Source organism: Cygnus olor, chromosome 1, assembly GCF_009769625.2.
Source record: "Cygnus olor isolate bCygOlo1 chromosome 1, bCygOlo1.pri.v2, whole genome shotgun sequence".
Lineage (NCBI taxonomy): Eukaryota > Metazoa > Chordata > Aves > Anseriformes > Anatidae > Cygnus > Cygnus olor.
This window is the reverse complement of record NC_049169.1, coordinates 46,834,435-46,859,005: the sequence shown is the minus strand read 5'-3', so window position 1 is coordinate 46,859,005 and position 24,571 is coordinate 46,834,435. Positions and strand designations below refer to the sequence as shown.

The 24,571-nt window shown below is 36.9% G+C and overlaps 1 long non-coding RNA gene across 3 annotated transcripts in view; it reads left to right on the top strand.

The window, feature by feature from the left end:
• The window catches only part of LOC121069981, a 77,357-nt gene that overhangs the window by 15,308 nt on the left and 37,478 nt on the right, over nucleotides 1-24,571 (top strand). For all 3 annotated transcript variants that reach the window (XR_005819806.1, XR_005819800.1, XR_005819803.1), the window contains one exon: nucleotides 10,199-10,309. This is a non-coding gene — a long non-coding RNA (uncharacterized LOC121069981). The remainder of the gene's footprint in view (nucleotides 1-10,198; nucleotides 10,310-24,571) is intronic.

The following is a 24,571-nucleotide window of genomic DNA, read 5'->3' as shown; positions in this document are numbered from 1 at the left end:
TTGGGTATATTCTGATAGGGATAAAGGTGGTGCAGAAGGTAAAAAAAAAAAAAAAAAAAAAGCAGCTGATTATTCATTTGCAGACCATTTAAGTAAAAATAATAAATAGTAAGTGCCTTCTCTTTATAAAATGAGTGAATGGCACTGGAAGGAGCTTTCTTCTTCCTAGATGAACTCATTGAAGTAGACAAATACGATGGACGAAAGGCTTTTGAAGTGTATCTTTCCATGGTACCTGTGTACCTTTGAATATTCAGATTTTTTTTCTTACCACCTTGCCCCGTCCCCAGATTTATTTCCTGAGACTATCCACCATACTTTTCTAGAAGCAGGGAAAACGGGCCGAATGGAGAAATCTGCTACTTAGTACCAACTGCCTTTTTGCTGTGCAGATTATGTACATCGATGTCCCGCCATTTAACTGATTTTCCAACTTTTGTGGGTTTTAATTTGAGGACTGAGGCATGTCCTTCATTCCACTCCACCTATGCATTCATGTGGGAGTGATGGAGAAAAGCGGAAGAGCTTCTGCAGAACCAGCTGGGATTTGGACCAACCTTCTGCCCCAGTCCATGCAATATGGTAGAGGTGACTTTTCTCTTTTATATATATATATGGTCTCCATATGGTGGGAGGTCAGCCACGCAGACCTTAGCACTTAAGCACTGCTGCCATTATCTTCCACCTGTGTGCCCAGCCAGGTTTGGAATCGACTGAATTTGAAGACTTTGGAATAGTGAAGCAGGCAATGATGCTGTGATGGTTTCTATGGAAACAGAAGTGGGAGATGAGAGGAAACTAATAAGAGCTCAACTCAGCCAGCTCCTGGATGGTGATTTAAAAATATGGACTTTTAAAAATAACCCTTTACCTTATTTCCCCCCACCTAATCTTTGTTTCTGAAGAAAGAGATCAGAAAGGCAGTGGGTTGCTAGCAGCAATGAATGAGAGCTCTCACTCATCGCTTTCATCTGTTGGCTGTCATGCAAGAGCTGTAAGTAGCAGTTTACTAAAGCTGGCTGCAGGCTTATAAAGCGTGTGGTAATTGTAATTTTGGACTGGAAGAAAACATGAAAGGCATTTTAAAGGTGTTCTTCCACTCCTGTTTTCATCCTTTTGAATGCAATGACTTCGAGGATAGCACAAAGGCACTTTCTAAAGTTACTCTAGATGCGTACTCTGTCAGAATGTGTGTGTATCTTACTGCATGCAAAATACTGTTTTGTATATTTTACCCATATTGCAAACAGGATCTAGGTCTGTTATTCCTTTTAATCTGTCTTACCCCTCTTCATTCTTCCCAGCATTGTCCCTACCCAGGGAAGTTCTGATTTGTTGACACACAACGCTTTAAGAAATATTTTGTGAAGGTTTTTACCAAGAAGGATCTTAGAAGTGGATTATTATGTATTGGTAAAAAGAGGAATTATTTATTAGTCCTATGCTCTATTTAAGTTTCTTAGATTTATTTTTTTTTCCTCAAATGATTTAGGAAGTGGGAATTTCTTAGATAAAATTGAAGACTGATACAACAGGTCATAGTTGGGGTTAAGGCTGAATTTAGTGCATTCAATCTCATGCTGGATTGATTTTGCTGTTGTTATGTTAATGTGACTTGGCTGCTTGTGTTAACCTTTTTAATACAGGAACTAGATCAGATTGTGACTCACCTTCTTAATCAATTTTTTAAAACCTGAGAATTTTAAACAAAAGAAATAGCAATGCCCAAGAGAGATGGGAGCTCCACAGTTCAGTGTTACATGGCAGTTCCCATCTCTGCAGATGGTGAGCCAGAATGAGGAAATCAGCTAGATGATCTCCTTGTGCATCTGTGTAACTCTCCTGAGGCTCAGCAATACTGTCCTGTCCCGTCCTGTCCCCTCCTGTCCTGTCCCTGTGGCTAATGCCTTGGGGATCCTGGGAATTCTTGAATGGAGGTAGTGGGATGCTGCTTTCTCTGTCCTGTTGCATGTGCACAGGATTTGCTCCCCAGGGAGTCTGATTTATTCCCCAGGGCCAGTCTTCCTTCCAAAAGGCATGGCTGCAACTGCATGGCTGTGTGATATGGATATTGGTGCTGAGAATGCACTCAAGAAAGGAAACAGTGGGAAAGATCAGAAATCAGCAATTTGGGGAAACTGGGAGGTCTGTCAAGGGATGTAGATAAAATTCAGTTCTGTGGAAAGGAAAAACACTGCTGCACTTTATGCCACAGATAAGCACTTTCAAAAATAAATAAATAAATAACAACTGGTTCTATGCATAAGTGGGGGCAGAGGACAAAGTGGCCACTTAAGTAGAGAAAAAAGAGTTAGTTAGCTGGAAAAAGCCATGTTTAAAAGGGCAGCATTTAAACTATTTTCTCTGTCCATTTAGTAAACATTTTTTCTAAACTTTCATACGGAAAATTCAATTACCTTTAGAAAAAAGTTACCAAAACTGAAGCTCCAATTTATTCACTGTAATGTTAACCAAATGAACTTTAATTTACCTCTAAATGCAAAACTCAGTGAATTTTAAATTTCCATTATACAAGTATTTTCAGATTCTTTGTGGAGTGCAGGGGGAGGAGGATAAAATGGGAGTAGGGAGGAGAGAAAGTAGCTATGGCTTATTTTAATTAATAGCAATTTAAGTATGAGCAATTTTCAGCATCTTGGTATTTTTTCCAGAAAATAAGAAAGTGGTTACTATCTACTATGACTTTTATTTTTCCCTTTGAGGTACTCTGCATTCCTCCTGTTGATTATAATACACTTAACAGTTGTGCTTGCAGACTTACAGATGTAACACATGCTGATTTGTCCTCCCAGAGGCACGGTAGACTTGACATGCAATTTTTGAAATACTGTGTTTGTCGCTGTTGAAAAGCTCCTAAGACTATAAACATCATTAGTTCATAAAAAAAAAAAAAAAAAAAAAAAAACAACAAAACAACAACAACAAAAAAAAACATCGATTTCTATAGCTTGCTGTGTTTGTACATATATGCAGGTATGAGTTCAGAATATTCATAAAAATATTGAGTGCTGTGATGGTGTAGATACCATAATATGAAAAAGCACTTTTCAGTAGGTTTTGATGTTGTAAAATAATCACTGTGTTCATAATAACTGCCTTTCTTAGCGCTGTGCTCCCAGTGATTTGTTTCAAGTATCTTATAGAGATGCCAGGATAAAAGTATGGTTATCCTGCTGGCAGTTCAGAAAGTAGGTCTCTTTCTGGGCACGATCAAGATTTAGTCTTGTAAGTGTGACAGATCTCCCTCAAATGTGATCAAGACACTTAAGCACTTCTTAATTTTTTTAGCAAATTGTAGTCTTTCCTGGATTGTCTTTTAAATCTTCTATCAAGTGACAGCAGTGGAAATACTTCCAGAAGGATTGGTAAACATACCAATTGAAAAAACCATTTATTACCATTTATTACATTTATTATACCATTATTGAAAAAACCTTAGAATTTCTTGAAGTCTTGGTTTTCTTATTGTAACACTAGTCACCGCAGCATCTAAGCAGGATTTATTGGAATATTATTTTTTTTTCTTCTTAACTAGCCTTGCTGGCACAAGTTAAGGTTGACTATAATATATTTAATGATGTTTAATAATATTTAGACTAGTCCAGCTGGCATGAGTCACACTAAGAAAAAAAATTTAACAGTTTTGATACAATTTGCTTAAATAGTAGTGAGATAGGTCCTAACACATGTCTGTAGAAATGGAACAGTGCTAACTTACGATAGTGCTATTTCAGGGTGCTTTCAGGGTGGGCGGAGCAAATATTAGCATTTTCTCTGGATGCTTCTTTTGGAAGGAAGAGTTAGGAAATGATTCTACAGCCTCGGTTCTGTTTCCATGCAGGTTTTTTTGTTTTGTTTTGGTGTTTTTTTGTTTGTTTTTTTTTTTTGAAGTCTATGCTTATGAGGTTCATTCTATTGCTTCACCAATTTCATTGTTCTTCTGGAATGTTGCTGTCATGTGAGATAGTGCCCATGGAGAGAGAAAAGGGGGGGGCTTTAAGTACCTTGAGCTAATCCCATTCAGCCCTCAGATTATCCCTGTTCTGCTGGGGCCTTCTACCTGTGAGTATTTGATATCCATCCATCAGCATTTGCAGCTCTGTAGAGGTTGTTTCAGGCTGAGGTCAGGTTTACACAGCTTTTATTAAAGAATCACTGATGCTGGAGCTGGAGAACAACCTGACAGAAGGTCTGTTTTATTTTGTTTGTTTGTTTGTTTTCTTCCCTGTGTGAAATTATTTCTTTAGTTTTTTTTCTTTTTTAGTGTTAAATGTTCTCAGAAGCTGAACTTGTTGCTATGATGAAGAGGACTGTTTCTTAATTTAACAAATCTCGCTGATGGTGTTTTCCAATGTTCAATCTTATTTTTTCCTTTCTTAATGTCATCTTATTAAAACCATCATATCTTCCTGCATCACACTAAGTGGTTTACTGAGTCTGATGACAGACAATTGTGTTCCCTTGGTCATTAGTTCAGGCAATGAATGCTTGGTTAGCATCATCTCTCTTTGATTTAAAGAAGTTGTTTCTTATTTTGAAACTTTATCCTCCCTCAACAGTTTCAGTTTCTTTTTTATTTTACTCATTTTGGTAGGGCTCAGAGTAAATGTACTTCATGTCTGAGGAGGTTTTTGGTTTGTTCGTGTGTATGTGTTTTTTATTTTTTTATTTTTTTTTAAACTACTTCTGACTAAGACCCTGAGCCTCCAGCTTTCTTGGAACTACATGGAAGTTTTTGGCAGGTTACACTTACATTAAAATAAGAATCAGTTAGAAGGTCAGAAAGCTTTCCCAAATGGTTGTTTTAATGAGCACAAATATTAAGGCTAATTTAGATACAGCCATAACTATATATAACTGTCAGCTCAGGAAGAGGGGCACTGAAAGCCTCGTGGACTAAAATGATACATCAGAGTTGAGTGCTGGAGCAGTCGTGAATCTCCTGGGAGGAGTGCTTTAGGAGAGGAGAGGGAGTTTCTCTTTATGGGAAATTACTGTTGTGTGCACAGCAGCAGAAGTGGGGAAAACATTTAAATAAGAATTTAGAGAGAGAGGAGAGAGAGAGAGAGAGAGAGGTGTGTCTCTTATGGCACAATTAGTTCAGAGTTGGCTCTCCTTCCATCAGGACATGTGAGGAGAAGGCGACCAGAGAATAGCTAGTTAATGTTTCTTCTGGCTTCCCAATAAAAGCAGGTTTTGAAACCCTTCCTGGCAGCATGAGCCTGGGTTGCAGAACTCAGTGCCAGAGGACGTTAAGGAGGACGAAGGTTTAAATGAGTTAAAAATGGAATTAGGGCGGTTCGTGGAACTATAAAATGCAACTGTCCAGATGTTGTCTGCCTATTCATTTCTCTTTAAATCATCAATTTAACAGAAAGTAGGAAGAATACGTCCTGTTTTTATATTCTTCCCAAACTGCTTGCTCTATGCCATGGTCAAGGACAACATTCAGGGTACTACTGTTGCGTGTTAGGGGCCTTGGATTTCTTTCTGCAGATATAGGAGATACTCACTTCAGTGGATATTTCTGCTTTTTTTTTTTTTTTTTAAGGATGCCCTGAAAATAGATTTTCAAGTGGTTTTCACTCTGCTCTGGCTTGTGTAAGGAGGTAATGCAGAGCTGTTCAGTAAGACTCTGTAGTGATCAGGGAGGTCAGGTCTTATAGAGTCTTCTACTCTTTGACAAGCTTTGCAGATCTTGGATAGAAATTGAATCATGTATATATCATTACATACCTTCCAGAAGAGATCCAACTTGCACTTGATATGTTTAGAAACAATATGCTGCAGTGTTCTGTACTACTGTAGTGAAGGTTTGTATCCTTTGATATTATATTCTAACCAGCTTCAGCATGGAATTTTTATGCAATATTTTGTCAAGAAAAATAGATTTAATAGACTCTGACTCTCTTTCTGTCCTTGATAAGGATGACGGTTGTTTCCATATCGGTATAGATACTTTGGTTGAATTGTCTGTGTAGATTTTGATTTCAGAAAATTAGAGAAGAAACAAATATCAGAATTCACTACTTCTTACACAGATACTTTTTCTTCAGCTTCTTGATAGGTGACAATCTCAGACACTTTTAGGAATCAGTCCATAATAGCACATTTGAGGCTTACATTTCAGGCTTATGGTAGCATACTGATTATTTCTGAAAAAAATGTGGCCTGCAGCTAGTGAATTTTACCATTAAGGTCTTCAGGATTGAAATGAGTATTTGCATGTGCACCTTAGTCCATTCTCCACTGTTTTCAGATTCTTCTATTCTCCTTTCCTGGAAGAAGAAGTAAGATAAGACTGAGGAGATAGGGGTGGGGGTGGGGAGGTGTGTGGGAGAGAGATTAACAGTGCTGAAGACAAATAGCTATTTGGCTTTTCTTTAGAGGTTTGAAATTCCTAAAATATTTGGGTTTTGAGATCTAATGTATTTAGTAAAGAGAAAAAAATGCTAATGTCATTAGCATTTTCATTTATGGATAATTCTCTTTTAAGTTGTCCTTTCCCAAGAGTAGTTTTAAAATTGTGCTAGTTATTCCAGGAGAAGAGAAAGCAAAGATTGCTTTTAGACTAGGGGTTGGGACTTTACTTACACATGAATCCCTGAAGAGCAGAACCACTTTTTCTGTTTAGTTCTACCTTAATTGTATTGAAATGTTTCAGCAGATAGTTATTATTTGAAATATCATCTGTCACTTAAAAAGGTATGTGAAGTTATCTTAGAGTATCAGTCATAGGAGTTCCTTAAATTACTGGTTCACAATTTAGAGTCGTGCAAAAAATTTTTCATAAATTGTTGGTTGAGCATTAGTTCTCTAGTGAACTAGCTGAATTATGCTGAAATACATATATCATTGAAGTTATATCTATACAAAATAATATATTTTTTGTGGAATTACCATGGGTGTATCCTGCTTTAGCAGGATATATGACGATTGGAAACTACTGGAAAATATTTTCTGCTTATATTAAAAAGCCTAGGAAACCTGCGTTATCTTTTTTTTTTTTTTTTCCAAATCTTCTTGGCACATGAGTGCGCATGATGTGTATCCTTTGTCTTCTAAAATTCCAGCAGCCAATGAACACAATTATGAAATTTTGCTATCAAAATCAGCATTTTATATCTGTATGGCAAAATTCAAGTGACTGAAGTCTACAGATTCATAAGGTGTAGGCTTATATGATTGGTCAGATTACAGATTTGGTTCCTGAAAATATGTCCTCTCCCTGGAAGAAGATCTGAAAGGATGTGCATTGGTCAGAAACAGGCAGAAGTTCCCAAGCACCAAAGATCTTAGTATTTCACAGCTCTTCCCAGCTGGGTTTCAACCTAATTTGGCACACATATCATAGTTGACCTCAGACAGAATAATTCAGATGTTTGAACCTCTTAGATGTGTAGCCAAAAGCGAGCTGTCTTGTTGCATGTATTTTTAAACATCTGCAAGCTGAGCTGGGAAGCAGAATGCAAATTCTAGGGCTTGAAGATACCTGTGAGGTTATGAGAATCCCTTTGAGACCACGGGGAATCCTGGAGCCTATGAACATATGTTTTTCCAGGCACACTGTGTTTAGTATTTGCTTTAGTTTCTAGTATTCCAAGCACAAATGACAATAGAAATAGCTCATCAATAATTTAAGAGTAAATGTACAATCTGACATAATATCTTTTGTTGAACCTTTTAATGCATATCCCATGAGGACTAGAGAAATTATTTCCTGCAGTTTGTATTACTGCTATATTCTGCTATACGAATAATTTGTTGTTCATGTATGCCACAAATATTTAATGCAGTATCCAGTTAACACTAGCAGAATTGTTTCTCTTGGTAGCTCTCTTTTACACAGTGTAAGTACCATTACATAGAGAAATGACATTTGCAATAACACACTGCAGAGGAATTCCCATGCCTCGTGGTTATGGGAAGGTAGGGGCTAAGTCCTCCACTCATGGTCCTGTGGGGATTAGGTGGGGAGATTTGGGTTAGCATTTTGAAGCTATAGGTTAATATAAAGATGTCCTGATTGTTTTATCCTGTCTGAATGTTGTATATATATTCCCTGTTTTCACTGTATAGTACTTTTTACTTGAGATATTCCATTATCTGACCGTGATTTTTAAACGCATAGTGGCGAAGCTTGCATTTCACCAAGGTGCCCTACATTCACCAGTTAACCTTTTGAGGCAGAACTGTATTCTCTAAACATTGATTTCTGAAATACTTAAACTGTCTGCAACTATAGGTTTGATTCCAAGAAAGGATAATTGGTTCTTTATAAAGCCACCGTCGTACAGCATATAGCATGAACTCTGCTGGTGTTTTTCTGTGGAGGTCATTCTCATAAACACATGATAATCCGGGATTCTTTCTGCTACGAAAACACATCACTGTTTTTTTGTTTGTTTGTTTTTGATTTTTGGCTGTTTCTTTGTTGTAATGGTGACTTACTTTTGGCCAAACTTGGGTTTAGTCTTAGGCACAAAACTTACACCTACCTTCTTGTGTTAGCCATGTAACAAAGTTGCATTTCAGTGGCTAGTGAAATGACTTGTCTGTGCAGGGATTCTTAAACCCCTCTCAAATCCCTGAAAAGTTGCAATCCCATTTCAGAAACATTGCAAGCGTTGATTAATGCAAGGCAAAGAAATGGATGCGTATCATCACATTAGATGATTTCACATCACTTGCTAAAACCCAACACCACAAATTCACTAGGTTCAAAACTTCCCTCGGGTTTGCTCAGTCCCAGTCTGTGAGGTCCTTTGTGGCAAAAGCTCTTGTTTTACAAATGTGTAGGAAGCAAACGATGTGGGCACCTGCAAGTTTGTGAGTTCATATAGCTGTCCCCATTTGGGATCTGCTGCCAGTATGTGCTCGAAGATGAGGCATGCTGTCATCTCTCCATAGCGATCCCTCTTCTGACTCTTTTATTATTATTATTATTATTTTAATAGAGAAGTGTGTTAGCTTGGGAAAATGTGTTTTCTCAGCCTCAAGTTTTAGCAGGATAGTGGAGAGGACAGCTTGAGGAAGCAGCTGAAGTTGCCACAGATGTGGTTTCATATATTTGGGGTCATGTGTGCCTCAACATCTTCAGTTAGGAGGCATGCAGAGCAACTTCCCTGAAAAGTGTCCTTACTGATTTTAGCTGACTGAACTATGTTTAATATCCTGGCAGTGATAACTGAGCATGGTATCTTCTGCAGTCAATGAACATGAGGAACTGCAGTTATGAGCTTTTTTTTCCTCCTCTGTAAATTGTTGGCTTTGGGTTTTGGAAGCCTCGGGTGGAGGAAAAGGAGAGAAATAACTAAGCCCCACTCCATAAATCAAAATATCCAGCAACAAGATCTAGACAGGAACTCAAGTGTATTTCTGACCACTACAATCAATATATTTAGGATTGATGATTTAGCACATCAGAAACCCATGGTTTCAGTGGCCTTAGCTATGGTAATTTCAATTGAAGATAATATGCTCTAGTAATTTTCTGACTAGATACATTATAATAGGTCCGTACACAACTGCCTGATCTAGAAGAAACATATTAGAACTGCACCCTTTTATGCTCAAATAAAATGTTTATGGGAGATATGTCACATTTTGGAAGGTGCTAACAGGGATGCACATCATTTGGAAAAACAGAGCACCTCTGAGAATGGAAATTTTGCAATGCTGAGCTGAGAAACTGCTGCCCAAGCAGTGTTTCAAGAGAACAGACACAAGGCAAAGAGATCTGCTGCAGATTGTTTTCAGAGAACAATAGCGGTTCGTTTCGTGCTTGAGTTTCCTGCCTCCCCCCCCCCCCCCAATAACTGTGACATTTGATTAACTCTGAAGTTTTCTGTGGTGTCTCATGATAAGGTAAACTATTTGCATTCTGAAATGTGGAGCTCATTAAAGAAGTAATTTGGCTATAATGTGAAGAAAAGCTTAATTAATAATGAGCTTGAGAGGAAACTATGTTCTCTCTGGAAAAAGAAAAATAATCAGTGGACTATCAAGTGAAAGCTTTGAGTTGAATCTAAGTGTATTTGGCAGGATGGCTGTTCTTGTGGGTTTATTTCTGTCATCTTAACACCGGGCTTGTCACAAAGCAGCTCCAACTGTGTCATTTCAAACTAGGATGTCACCCACAGTGTGGAAAACAACTTTTATACTTTCTCTTGCTCAGGATTTGCTGACAGAGCCGCGAAGTTGCCAGAGATCCTCCCTGTGGCCAGCCTACGCCGATGTCCCTGGGGAGCCCCGCACTGAGAGCCGCAGACCTCCGGGTGTGACGCAGGTGCGTGAGAAGCACAGAAGCACAATGCGACTCCCTATTGATTTTACATTAATGTTTGACACTTAGAGTGGGGGTCATATTCTGGTGGCAATTACCCTCAAGACATGCACCATTGTGTGAAATAAATGTCAGCGCTTACCCTCTGTAGAGCCAACACTCTGCTGATGCACAGAGTTGAAGATTCTAAAATTTTAAGCCGTCTCCACTTCTCTCCTGGCTGTATGTCCCAAAATAATTATTAAAAACATAATGTAAAGGTTATTTTTCTGCTCCTTGTTGCTGTTCTTTAAAGTCTTAGGGCAAGAATAAATGTTCTTGCTAACCAGCAAGGGTGAATGTTAGCCTGGTCTCTCCACTGTGCAGCACCTTGCTTTATCTCCCTCAGCCTCTCTGATGACTTTTTTTCGTGAAGGCCCAGTTTCAGATAGTAATTACAAGAGAGAGAACACTAATGTTTAATATACATTAACCAGTTCTGATAAACCATGAGAGAGCGATTGACAGAAGTCAGTCAAGTTCTGAAAAAATATGAGTCAGGTTTCCCGTTTGATGATGTACACACACGCACACACACACACACATATAACAATTCTAATATTTTTCTTGAGTTTTGGTTTCTAAGCTATTAGAACAGCACTCAGGTGCAAGATGAAGCTTTTATTTGTAATTTTATTATCAGTGAAAAGTGCGTGCCTCATAGCTACAACTGAAATCCGCTATTCTTTTAGTCAAATAACGATGCACAAAAAAGGAAAAAAAAAAAAAAGACATGCCCACTGTACTATGTCAGAGTATAAAGTTCACTGCTGTGGGAGCACTCTGAGATTTGCAGAGAAAAGCTATGTTTGTTTTCTTTTAGCCTACTGCTGAGAATGACAACTGCTTCGCTGTGGCGAACGCTGTCCACTGACACGTGGAGAGAAACATCTCATTAACGTATTTTAATGCCAGATAAATAATTTGATAATGTGAAATAATTTGATTGTTGCTATTCTGAACCTGAAGACTGGACTGGAAGAGTCCAGGGCTTGAGCTTTCCACTGAGATCACCCAGAGTTTCGGGAGCTGTGCTCTCTGTGCCTATTGCTGGCACCTTCAGGGATGAGACCTTAATTCTCACTGGAACTTCTCTGGAGCTGTCAGTGGCCTTTAACTTCTTATAGATGAAAAACAAACTTATCTTACAGATAAAAACAAACAAACAACAAAACAAAACAAAAAAAAAAACTAATGTAAACAATCCAGGTTTTAGGAAAGGTACCACATTATTTTCATAAAAACAAATGTTTTTAGAAGAAATTCCTTTTCTTTGGCTGGACAAATTATTATGTACTTCTCACTTTCAGTTTTCTCCGCAAGTTAAGGAAACATAAAAATGTATGTTGGGCTACGATGGTGTGTTACCTGTTTTAACATTAAATATTACTTAGTCCAGTTGTTCTAAAGTAACTAAGAAACGTTAGAGATACCAAATTAGCTGCTTAGAATAGATGAACTCTTTTGAGACATTACAGAAAGAGTGACTTGTTTGCTTAAACGAGAATTACTTCCTGGTGTCTTTCCCAAGTTTTGGACAGGTAATACATTCCAGGCTTAACATCAAAGCTTGTCAAATATCTCTTCTCATTAAATTCTTTTCAGTTACTGTACAATGATTTATGTAAGTGACTGTTGTTGCTAGTTTAATGATTACCTGCTTTTCTTGCTTTGTTTTCTTGCATAGGATCACAGGTTCACTAGCCAGCCACTTAAGTGATATCAATACTGGACTAGAAATGTTAGATTTTTATACTGGAATGTCTCCACAGAAAAAAAAAGGGGGGGGGGGAGGGGGAAGATTATTCTTTCACCCTTGAAGAAATATAACACTGATTAGAAACCAGGTTATTAAAATTAAGATAGCAGAGAGCTGTTGCTTGAAACTGTGCTAGCTTTTCATATTGTACTATATTGGAAAATGGTACCATGACACAATTCAAAAAAAAAAAAAGAATTAAAATGACTTTTGACTGTATACCATTTTTCAGTGTTCTTTGATTCACAAATACTTTTATTTCTTCCCTAGTAATCTGCCAAGTCTAGAAAAAAATATTTTAAATTCAGAGTAAGTTACTGCATATGTTTTTAACAGGGTATTATGCTAAAATTATTATTTCTTTCCTTACTGGCAAGATGTTTTCCAGGCATAAATGTCAATGTTATAGCAACCTAATTGAACAATATTTTTATATTACTTATGCCGTCAAGCACATAAGGTATTTTTCAACAAGCTAGAAAATATATGTCAAGTTTCAGTTACATAGAAAGACTCTTACCCAATTTTTATTTTATAACATTCTCTTATTCAAGATATTTCTAAGAAAAATACGAGAAATATTTAACTTTTTTTTTTTTTTTTTCCCACCAAGGAAAACAATAGTGAGAACAGCAGAAACTGTTTATCTGGTGCACTAAAAGCTTCTCTGTTCATAGGAGATGCAAGTGCCATTTGTTACAGTGTGTCAGCAAAGTCCTTTTTTCATGTTGTGGATTATAGTTTGCTTACAGTTTCCAGTACAGAAAATTATTTTAAGGTACAGTTTAGGCAGTAAGCCTGCAATAGTTTATTATGTTGTGAATTTCTGTTGCTTGTTCCTATTGTGCAGGTAATGACTTTGGAGGCGGAGAGTAAAATGAAATTCCCCATTGAGTAGATAAATACCCATTTATTACTGCTTCTCTGGGTGCCAAATTATAGACTAGTTGATAGTGAGAACCTCTATCAGATTTTAGCCTTTGACTCGAGATGAGTGAGGTAATCACATGACTCATATCACCTCCAAAGAAAAAGCACCTCTTCAGAAAAAGTGGTTGAAAGACTGTTGCTGCATTATTAATAAAAACAGAGGCAACACAGAATCCCTGATGTCTCAGGATGATGAGGTGAGACTTTGAATTGTCCCATAGGAAACAGCTTTATTTTATTTATTTTCTTCCAACAGGTTTTGCATTTCCTTTGTTGCCAGAGGCAGCTGTAATGCTTTCAAGTATGGAGTACAAAATGCAAATAGCAACTCTACAGTTGATAAGTGGTTGGAAATGTTCAGTGCCACAGAATGGCAAACCTGCTTGGAATGTGTTATCTCATACATATATTTCTACTTTGTAATACATCTGCTTAGACTTCCTGGGTAGCTTTGACAAGTAAGGAACAATGTGCAGTGATGCTCATACTCTTCTAATGTCACAGCACTGGCAATACGGTATGGCAAATACAGTACTTAGGGTGAGCATCTAAAGAGAATAGTACTGCTTCGGTGAAAAAAATCACTATTGCTAATCAGTAACAATGAACTTTGAATTTATGAAGGAGATATATGTCAGAGGCTGATTATTTCTGTAATGACGGATGATATCATTGAGTGACATCATTAAAAATGAACAGTTAGGAATCATCTATGTTTAATGTGTAATATCACCATTTGTATTTTGACAATTTGGAATCTGTGCTCTAGCAGCCCTGCCCTGGGAACAATGACTATCAAGTTTGGCTGGTAATGTTTAACGAGAGCCAGGGGACCGATGACACCTAACCCATGTGAAGTACGAGGAACAGGGGAATCCCTCTGATCTAGTACAGCCTTAAAGCTTACAACTCACTGTTGCTCTTTCAAAAGTGACTGCTTATTTTCATAATATATCGCACTTATGATTCTTGCTTAATGGAAGTAACTTTGTTCAGGTCTATGAACACAGCATGTTTATTTTTGTGACCTTATTTTTGAATAGCAACTCAGAATGACTATGTGAAACGTCTATTAACCCAGTAAGTACTTAGCTAATGAAATAATACAATACACTTCAAAACCAATATGCATTCAATAGGTAATGTAATGATGTAGTGTTCACACCACAAAACAGTGCAAATTATAAATTAATGAGTTTTTTTTTTCAAGTTAGTTTTTCTTTAGGTTAGGCAGATAATAGTTTTTATTGCCCAGTCAGTGATTTTATTAGTAAAAACTGCCAAGCGACAGTTTTAGTTTAAAAACAGCACCACTCAGTAAGCGTTAAGTGTAGTAGGCAAGCACAATGTCTGTCTGTTGGCAGTAAAGAAGGTAGTGCTGTGGAAGTTAGTGTGTTTACAGTTGCATATCATACTCTTTTAGCCGGTCCACGACTTTCATGAAAGGCCAAAGGAAATCAGTCAGGAAAAAAAAAAAAAAGGGTTTAGATTCAAATACATGAAAGGTTGCTGCAAAGAGGAAAAGAATAAACTTTCCTCTTTGTGGGGAATAGAACAATAATAATGATGCACTTAAATTGTAGTGATGGATATTTAGTTAGACATTAGGGAAACATTCTGTAGGTAAGGTTAGTGAAGGATGGCAGCTGATTGATTGGAGATGCTGTGGATTCTGTGCTGGAGATTTTGGGAATGAGGAAACATCCATCAGAGGTGGGTTGGTGCTTCTCGCTGGGAGGAGAGGGATGGATGAGATGGCCTACTGACATCGCTTCCCACCCTACCTTGCCCAGGTCTGTTTTCATGCTGTGTTGGGACCCAGTGAGGTTAGAAACTGACCTGAAACAGCTTCTAATTTACAGTAAAATCCTACGGTATTCAAAGTAATATAAAGTGTCTGGTCACAGTTGATTAAGACGTTTTCTAGAACAGATAGTAAAGTTCATCGGAGCATTAAGGAGGGTATTCTTGTTATCTTGTATCTACAGTCTAGACACTTGAATAATCAGCAGAGCCATTAGAACGTCTGCCTGTAAGAATACTGGTATTGGTGTGAGAAAACAGAAATATTTCTTGCTCATCATGGCCTGTATTCCCCATTTGTCTTTGCATCTGACTTTCTTGTTTAGATATTAATTTGTCCTACTTGTAGTTTGTTTTTCAATTTCTTCTTTTTATTTTGATCCAACAGCTGGAATGGAAGAATAATACTGGAGTTGCATTGATGTATTTTCATTGACTGCTAGCAGAATTAAACTGACTGACGTTTTTCAATCTTAATTCATTTTAATTACAGCGTTGGAGAATAGAAAAGCACTTTTTTTTTTTTTTAAAGTAGAAATCAAACCATTGTCTTTCACAAATGCTTATTCCAGCATGCTCTTAGATTTGGAAAGATCAATGCAAAGTCTATCAATGTCTTCTAATGAGGAAAAATTTTAATTGTGAGCTTGGACTTCAAATAGAGCAGTGGTCTTTCTGAGTATTAAAACAGTGGCATATGTGGCTCCTGCTTCTCTTAAGTCTCTTATTTAAAAAGCACAATTAAAAGTGTATTTTTGCTGCTGCTGTTAAAACACATTTGTTCTATGGCAATTTTGGAGGGGGAATTTGCTCTGAGTCCAACAGGATGGGGCTGAAGTGCTACACATGAGAGAGAATATATTCTAGTGGGTTTTTAATAGATTTAGAAAAAACACTGTTTGTCTTACAGAAACAAGTAAAGGGCCTCCTGTGACACATAAGATTTTGTAAGCACACTGAACTGGCAATCAGCTAATCTCCAGTGTCAGAATGATATCAGTAATTGGATCCCCTATGAAGCAGCAGGAGTCAGTGGTGGGTGGATTGTGTATGTGCAGCATAGTGCAGGCAGCTGAGTTCTCTGTGCTCAGCTGTGAGGTTGTGGGAGCACAATTGCCACAGTACCAGGAGATTTGAGGCAGGTTTTTAATTACTGCTTTATTGAATTATTTGGTATTATTTCTTGCAAGTGCGCAATGAAGCACCACGTGAGAATACTAATTTCTACTCCGTTAATCATGGGCGGTAGCACTTCCGTTGCATGCTTGTAACCTGCTTGTGTGTTTTAGTTTTATATTAATCATGAGAGATGCTATTCTTACATTTCTGTAGATAACTTAGGTAAATTTTTGAGTCAGAATTAGTATTTTTATCATGCTTGTGATACTATGATTGAAAGTCACAGGAGAGATTTTAGCTTTACTGGGTAGCACCATGGGAATGCCTTGTTGTTTGAGAACAAAAACAACCCAAAATGTAGAAGGCTGAAGTATGAAAGGGCTTTATTTTCTGTTCTGTTTGTAATACGTATGCCTGCTTTGACTCAATTAAATATCAAAAGTCCCTGTTCTTCTGTGAGCATTTTCACCAAGAGCAATAACTCCTACAAGACAGATGTCCCGATATTTTTTGAAAGAGTGGTTTAGATATGTATATGTATGTTTTTTGCATCTATTTGATGTTTAAATTAATTTTAGACACAGACATGGATGTAAGGGATGTAAGATGCTCTTTCTCTTTTAACTGCCTCAGTCCATACTCCTGTGAAGAAGTATAGCATGTTTTTCAAGTCATTTTGGGGCCATAACAGGCCAACTTTTTAAATCACTAAAGTGCCAAATAAAGCCAAGCCTTTGAAACCGTAAAAAAATGGTTACTATCATCTGATGTATTTAGAATCCGTGAATTGAACAACAGCTTTTGAAATTGATTTTCTTCCAGCTTAGACATAATTTCCCCTCCCCCACCACCTGCAACTGTTTCTGGCACTTGAATGAGTCAAAACACTCAGAATATATTTTCCTATCTTATGCTAAATCTGAAAGACCTCGTAGTAAGTCCCTATTGGAATGATCTCCCTTGAGTTGAATTTAAAAATGGGGAATGCCCCTGTGGGGAACAGGGAATATATATCTAATGGAATACACAGAGGGAGCATTTTAAGTAGAGTTTTATTTAAAATAGATGTTTGTGTGTTCTACATTTAAACTCTATTTTAGTAACTATAAAATCAGCTTAGTTTCAGTGTTTGTCCTCTAGCTTCAGGATCACTTTATTTGTTGCTTTGCAGACCAGCACTAGGCAAACAGGGGCAGAACAGTGTTGTGCCTTCTCAGTTGTGTGCTGCAAATACGTGCACTGTAACAGCAGTAAGCTGTTACTGCATGCCATTAAAGCAAGATTAAAAGTGGTTTTGCAAAGAGATCAAGGAAGATCGGTCAAAGCCCAGTACATTTTAGTAACTTTTGAGAAAAAGTCAACTTTTGATCTGACTTGGCATAGAGAAAGAAGGAGTTTCTTCAAGACATGATCACAAGGAGAAATCACCAACTGTTCTAGCAGTTCTCAACTCCATATTTTTTTTCTTGCAATTTTTTAAAGTATATATTTTTCTCTTTCAAACTGACTATTAATTGCTTTCTCTTACATGATATTGCAGAACTGTTTCATATAATTTAGTTATTTAAGTGAAAGTATTTACTTCTGGTGAACTCAAAACTGTTTTGTCTTTTCTGCTCCCTGTAAGCTAAACAGAAAAAAAAAAAATAATTAGCCGTACTGGTCTAATTTTCTTATCTGCCTAGCAAATGCTACACACAGACGTAAAGTCTCCTCTGTTAGACATCTTATATATCTGAGTATGTCTTTAGCTTACCTTTTCTGGGATGCTCTCCCTGGAGCATAGGTTCAGATTTTGTTTGTTTGTTTATTTTTCCTTTTCCAAACTCTGCTTTTGTAGACAGTTACGTGATTCTTTTTAAAAAAAACTTGTTTTAATTGTTTCCTGACCACCATTTCTTGCCTTAATTTCCCTAGTCTCATTTTTCATTCTCTGTCTCCCCTACTTAGAGCAAGTTTTCTATGAGAAGGGGTTTGTGCTATAGACACTTTTCACATTAACTGAGTACTGCTTTTCCAGCTTATTTTTGCAGATAGTGTGAAGTGATAAGATCACTGTATAAGAAAGTTGGACAAATACATCAGTGCTCTTCTTGGCATCAATATTAATCCTTTTCCAAATACCCTGTTTTCTTGGTTCTCTTTTTTATAGTCCATGCAATCCCAGTATCACAGTTTCAGGGTCTTAATCAGATCCCAATTTGATGGCGAGAGCCTCTCTTTTGATAAGATTTTTTCAACAAAGTTATAAAAAGGTATCCTTCCCTTTATTTTCTTTATGTAAAAAAATTCTATTAAGGATTTGCTTTGCCCAAATAGACATTTTTGCACCTGCTGTTTCTGTGGCTCGGTGTTCGGAGAGACAGCTCCTTGGTTCCTGATGCTGGGTTGCTCTGACAGGCTGCCTTGACTAATTGGTCTCTGCCATTTTCTTGATCTTTATCTCCTTCTGTTCTTTCCCATTTTGAGCAAAGCCTCACTGACAACAGCACACAGGAAGGCGCTCTCCTTGAGCTTCCAATGACCACCTCATCTCTCGCCCAGTTCTATTATTAACAAAACAATAGCAAAATTCCTTATGTGGGCTTCTTGCAGGTAGTGAGGACCCAAACTGTGAATGTCTCTTGCCTACATTGCAGCTAAGAAAGAAACAGCTGAGTGATGTTTCTGAGGTGGTTTTTAAGAAAAACGAGGAGACTATTCAATTGTGGATGTTACATTTAGGTTTCTTTAAAAAGAAAAAAACTGTATTGTAGAATAGTTTAATTTCACATTTAGTAGGGTAATACTGTTAAGAACTGACTCTCAAGGTAGGTATAATGTAATTACAATACTACATTCTCACACACAATATGTAACTTTTAGCATCCTTCTAGTCCTCAAAATGAGTCCATACAAAAATGGATAGCATTACCAATGTTTAGGAAAAGGAAGGAAATTAATGCTGTGAGTTAATCTTGTATTTATTTGCTTCACTAGAATTTTAATTCAGTTTGAAAATTATAGAGAAGCTTTCTATTCATGGTGTTTTGTGACATTATTTTAAAAAGTGAATTGGATGCCGCTGTAGAGCAGAAGAACCAACTTTTTAATGTGTAATTCAAGTCGTGAATTTTCAACAGATACAGAGGCACAGATTTGATGCCTTCAGACTTAAAGTTTCACTTTTAAAAGGGATACTGAGCAAAAAGCAGGAATTTACAAAGCAGCTAAGCTGTCTTGATACTGCCACTTAGAAAGGTCCTGTAAGAATAATATGATTGTGTTTAAAATGTTTTGACATTCCTGATTATCAAGAAACAAATACCAATTTGACTCTTTTCCCATGTTTTCTTTTTTTCTTATGACAGACACGTTGTCCAAAGTTAAAGCTTTTGGGGCATCTTATATGTATTTCCTTGTTTATCCTGCTTGAGGTTCTTCATTTGCCATGCTAAATGTCATTAAGGCAATGGCTCTTGAGTAACTGCTGGTCTATTTAAAATGTGTATGTATTCATATTTCTGATACAAATTCTTAGCCTTGATTCCACTTCAAAGTATCTTAACAGTGAGTGGGCTTACAATTAGGTTGTTCTGCTGTATTGCTGATGATCTTTGCAATATTCAGGATGATTCTGTTGATAATGTACTAAAGTTAATTCTTAATGAACTATAGCTTTCAATCTTATGTTAACTCAGAGTTACACAAATGTAACATTCACATCTAGAGCAGCTTTGAATTAAGCTGGATTTGATGTTGTTTTGTGCTGTTAGAGTAGCGTAGTTATCCAACTACAGTTCAAACTATCCGTGGGCTGCTACAAGATATTCTGCAGTTGATTTCTTGGAGGATTTGCTTTGTAAAATCAGTATTGATGTTTCTGGATGTTAAGGATTTCCCTTGTACATCAGCTTCTTCGGTGTCTGCAGTATGTAGTCAAATCAATGCAACTGCACGATGTGTCAAACAACACCAGTTACCATGGCAGATGACTACCAAAGTCATTGGCCTTCAGGCTAAGTACAGATCTAGCTGTACTTTTTGACTCTCGAGTTCATTTACTTTACTTTTCATGAGTCCTATGTACTCATGGAAATCAACATAATAGCTTCAATGGAACCCATCAATAGAGAAAGTGTAATAATTGTTTCATTTACTTTTTTTTTTGATCTTACTTTAGGGGTGTGTGCATGTGTATATACACACATATTTATATATGTGTATATAACTTGTACTGCCAAAGTATATAAAGTTCTTTGATAACATGGTTGAATTGCAACTTAATATTTTCAAATGTAAATGTGCAGGAGATTTATGGTAAACAATATGAAAAGTTTAAACAATTTAATTTTACTTATGATCACTCAGGATTAAAAATACAAAGTGTTAAATTCATTAACCATTAAATATATATATATACTAGTCTATACCTGTATAAAACTACTTGTGTAAAGAACACAAATCTGAAATTCAAGGATACAGTATATTTTACATACTTCTCAGTAGACTAAATAGCATATAGTAACTTATATTGAAGTACAGCATCAAAACCAACTTCAACATCTGCAAATACGCAAAGCAGAATTTTGTCAAAGAAGTTCACTAAGTTGTGGCATTATCTGGTATCCAGGTGTATAAGAAGAGAGTTAAGATCTGAAATGCCTTTCCTAAGAAACGATGTGACAAAGTGCAAGAGACTATCTTTTATGGCTTATGCAGTGCTTGTGCTTGCTCAACATCCATAACTATCCAGATAACGTGATGATGTTTTCTTCTCGTTGTATTGTTTTGTTTACTTTTGAAACTAAAGATAGCTTCTGTTATGTTATTAGTAATTAGTATTAGAAATGTTATTAGTAAGGAATGTTAGAGGCTTAGAGGAGATCTGGTAGAGGCAAAACGTCCTTAGAAATGCAAAGGAAACTGCAAAAGTAAGATCTGCGCGTTCACTTTGTCACTGCTACAGTAAGGAGCAAATCACCATTTGGTGTTTCCAGGCCAGGCATCAAGAAATTGATAACCTAATTGTTGTCCCAGCTGGAAATGAGTAAACCGTTCACTTTATACTTTCATGACTGCTAGTTTGCTATTTCTTGATGCATTCGACATCATTTTTTTCTGCTGCACCATACATCATGTCAGTATTCATTATGTCACATTCTCTACAAAGACATTAAATTATTATTTTTTCTTAAATTTACCATTTTTTTCTTTGGCTCTTATTTTCCAGCTTGGTACCTCTGCTGTGACATTTGAAGCAGGTGGATCAAGCCTTAGTCTTGTAGCTGTACAGATCAGGCTATAATGTTGGATATAAAAAGGCTGCCCCATTCCTTCTTTCTCTAGTAAGAATGAAGAGTTAATGTGCTACCCATTACACTGGAAGTTGTGACAGCCACCTATGGGAACTGGAGACAAAGTGGGGAGCTTCAAGAGGACCAGTGGCTATCTCTTTTACCCTTTCACAGTCTGTGCTCTGAGAGGAACTGATATCAGTAGATCCCTGTGGGTAGGCAAAAGGGGAGGTAGCAGATGGACTCACTGAAATTTGTCCCTTCTGCTTAGTGGTGGTGGTGATGGTGGTGGTGGTCTCTTTCTGCTGGTCCATGGAGGTTGGCCCTTTCCTTGACATGCCTTTGAGCAGAGGCACAGATCAGGAGAAAAAAGGAGGTCTGAGTTCACAGAAAATATGTTTTTAAGTCTACAGCTAAAGACAAGAAGAGAAGCTTAGGGAGGAGATGGGAGAGTTGCGCAGCCTATTTTAACTTTCTGCATTTTCAGTGAGGGTGTTTTCCTCAAGAATCTAACTGAGTCAAATCTGGTGTGCAACGTGCAGCAGAGGCAACTTTCAGGACCCCTTGACTTCAAATCCCATAACTGAGTAGGTTTAACTTGAAATGAGAAGAGGTGTTAGCACACTTGTGAGTGGAAGTAAAGCAGACTTTGGACAATTTATTCTTCACTAGAGCTTGTCACTTCCACCTTTTATTGTTCATAGCTGTGGCTATGTGTGACCACCTTTGCTGTTACTCTGCATTCAGCTTCAAGGTAATGCCCCTTGCAAAAAATGGGAGTAGAAATGGGCACTGAGGTAAGCATTTCAAAGATTTTTCTCAAAATTTGAGTATCTAAGTATTTAAAGGGCATGTTATGCAAATTATCTGTCATAGTTGCTCTTGGAATTGAAGATGAGATTTTTAAGAAGGAATTAGAAGATTGCTCGTATTGGTTATGGATTTTATTTAATACTGTATGAAGTCTTGTCTGTTGATCAATTAGATTTATTTGCAAATATGAAGGGAGATGTTTCAGGGTAAAATCTATATGGTATAAAGCCTTTCATTAAATTACAGATATCAAAATCCAAACTTGTCTAGTAGTATCAAGTAGTTGCTCACTAAACAGTTAATATCTGGTCAATAGCAAAATAATAAATCAAGATGGTATCTACTTCTTCATATTTTGAATAACTATTTTTCATCTGAAGTCAAGCAAAACATATTAGTGATGCTAAAGGTTGTTGTAGTTGAAAAGAGAATGAAGCTGGTGGTCATCCTTTATTTAATGGTCATTTATGGTAAATGAGGCCAGATATTAAATGGAAAATCCTTTATTATGGCTGTATTTTAGTTCTTTAACCTTTCTTCCTGTACTGTTTATGCCAGAGTACACTTCTTATTAACTTAAATGGGTGTAGAATCATGCCCTTACATCATAATTTCATTGAGTCTTATTGGAAAAAAATGTTAATGTAGACCCTTAAAGTGTTTAATATTTTGAAGAAAACAGACTGTGTTAAGGTTGTGTTTAGAAACTGAGGAAGAAAACTTTAAACTAGATCATAATTTCTGCAGATGGTATTTGCATAGAAACATTTTCGGTATTTGCTGGAAACATTTTCGTGTTTTAGTTGTCACTTGATGACTGGGGAGAAGAGTAAAGAAAGAATGCTTTCCTTTGCCACTGCTGTTACTCATTGGTCTGTTCTGTGAGATTTTTGGCTGGTCACATGGAAATGTCTGAAGAATATCTATGAAATTGAGAACAATCATCTAAAAATATATGGCATTCAGTAAAAGCTCATCTCATTTTAATATATGCTGTGGGTTGAAATTTATTTCCCTTTGTCAGTAAGCTAATACAAATGAGTTTAATTGGGAAATACCTTTTACCCCTACCCTCAGTGGGACTGTGCTTTCAAACCTATTCAATTTCCTCATCAGTCTTCTACAAATTATCTCTGAAAGCCCAAGGAAAAATCAATGGAATATTTCCCTCAGGGTCCACCATACTGATTACAGAAATATCCATACTTAATACTGAGTTTATTCTTATATCTTCCTAACTGATCACAGTGTAATTCCTAACAGATCCAGTGTATACATTCATATGGAGACAGTGTTTGCAAGTATTTCCAGTGCTGGTAAATTTGCAGAGTCACATTTCCACCAAATTGTGCTTTGAACTTCTGGCCTAAATACACATGCAATTTCCAAGACATAGCATGTGTATTCATCTTCTCACCACATGTGCAAATTTGACACATCAGACCTGACAGTGTACATCAGACTTTTCTATTTTGAACTAGCCCTACTAACATTCTGTCATCTTTTGTAGTAACTCTTTAACTTTCCTAGGGTTAATTACAAATGTTTGCACTCATACAAGGCATAAATACAGATGGTGACAGTGTCATTCCCACCAGCTGCATGGTCCTAGAGTGTACAATAGCAGCTGGAATTTGGTGGTGGGAAAAAAAGAAATATAGTCAGCTTTTTGGGGACCCCTCTGTTAGTGTTGCCAAATTCCTATAGAGTTTGACATCTTTTATTTTTTTTTCCTATTTCCTTTTATTTTTTCTTTTAAGAATGCAAAACTTTTGCATAGTATTGCTGTTTCCCTTCTACTAGGCTTCCAAAATTAAATTGTCAGTGATGATGTTTTGATAGAAGTTTATTTTCCTTTTACTTAGTATAAGAAACTCAGCCTAAATTTTTCAGGCTGGAATTCAAATTCTCTTACAAAGGAGAAAATTAGATTAAATTCCCTGTTTCTGGAGAACCTCAGTAATGTCAGCAATTCTCTACTTTTTAAAATGAATTTCTGATGGCCAAGTGGTTCAGTGTTAGCACCATTGCCATCAGGAATGAACACAGTAGTGGCAGGATAGAGTTCTAGTTTACACAGATATTTTTAAATCCATGATAGAATGATGAAGGCAGTAGGCGATGTAGATTTTCCTCAATGTCCACCTTGTTATAGACTTCTGTTGCTTGATCTTATTTCAGTTTTGTAAGTGACTGGAGGCAAGGACGTGTCAAATTGTGTCCCTTCTGTTCTCCTGTGTTTGAACATGGGTGTTGGACTATTTAGAAGCTATGTAAAATAATTGGCATCTTTAGCAGCCCTAAATTTTTCCTGAGAATGCTCTTTTGCACATGATGAAAAAAAATGTTCCTCTTTTCCTAACAACACTTGTATGCCAGGCTCATTTGCTCAGTCTGTGGAATTAGAGCATGGATGTGTTTTACCCTGAGCAATTGACTGGTTGCCTTTTGAGGCATTTAGAGATGTGTTTTCTTTGCTGCTCTGTGATCTGGTAGGTACCTTAGGTTTTAAAATTCATGCTGTTT